Raw genomic sequence first — 1,274 nt, 5'->3', positions numbered from 1 at the left:
CTGTTTCTTACTCTGTGTCTTTCCAAGGGGCTGCTGAGCCGACTGCTGTGGGATGGGCAGGCAGAGGGGGCTCCTACAGGGTTAGTTTTCAGGCTGATCTGTGAGCTGTTCCAACTCATCACGCTGCTGTACATTGGCAACTGGTGCAGGAGAAGTGGCAGAAAGGTGCAGATCAGGAAACGAAACGGGCAACTGAACCTACCCACAGCAGCTTCTTGTTAGATCTGTTTAAGCCAGCAGTAAAGCTGATGTCCCAGGGCTGCATGTTTGATTTTTCCTATTGTGACTGCTGGCAGAGTGCTGCATCTCCAGACAGGCTTCATGCCAACACTTACCTGTACAGCTGAGCGGCTGTTCAAGCTGGGGCTTCCGAGGCTTTCAGAGCCAGTGTAGGCAGTCCACGAGGCATTGCCTTCTCCAGCTTGGTGGATCTCTGTGGAGCCAGGAGTCTTCTCAGGCAGACTGGCCCAGGCCCAGGGCATGGAGACATATGGTTGGTCTGTGGCTGTGGGGCAGGATGCCAGGGATGCAGGCAGCACTCCAGCTGAACCCTAGCTTGAACTCTGCAACTGGCTTGTTTCAAGTAAAGCATTTTGGTCTCGTCATGTGGGCATTTTTCCACCTGAATTTGGTTACACCGGAGTATTTTCAACCAGCTTGTCGTAACAAGTGTTTGGTTTGGAGTAGGGACAAAGAAGAAACAAGGAAGAAGTTATTTGCTGAGTTATATGCGGCAAGTTTAAATTCAGCTTATGGCTGTCCTCAAGGAGCATGTCTCCAGTGGATGTTTTTCCAACTAAATTTTATTTAAATATAACTGTCTTTAAACCTGCCTGAGGTGAAATTGTGGGTTCTGCCCTTTGACACCAAATTTGAACTTGCAAACAGGAAAAAGAAGTAAGTGTTCAACAGGAACTCCAATGGAATTACCACCAGTGAACTGAAAAAAACTGTGTAACAGCTTTAGTTTTGTTTGAAATTTCCCTATTGCTTGAAAAAATTATACTGGATGTACAACATTCAAGAATGAAATCCTGTTTATCTACCGAATAACAGCAGATAAATGCAGTTCATCTCTAAAGAGGAAGGAAAAAAAAAAAAAAGCAAGAGGGAAAACATAGTGCCCTGGAAGGGGTTACTGGAAGAATTTTTTTACCCTTTCCCCTCAAGGTAGTAGTGAAACAATGACAATTTTATTGACTTGTAGCTGTTACAAGCAGGGTCTTGCTATGCTCTCGCAGCAGTTTACGCTGTGCTTAACTGTTTCTCTGTGG

This window comes from Harpia harpyja, chromosome 8 (genome assembly GCF_026419915.1).
Source record: "Harpia harpyja isolate bHarHar1 chromosome 8, bHarHar1 primary haplotype, whole genome shotgun sequence".
NCBI classification, from domain to species: domain Eukaryota; kingdom Metazoa; phylum Chordata; class Aves; order Accipitriformes; family Accipitridae; genus Harpia; species Harpia harpyja.
Note: the sequence above shows the minus strand (reverse complement) of the source record.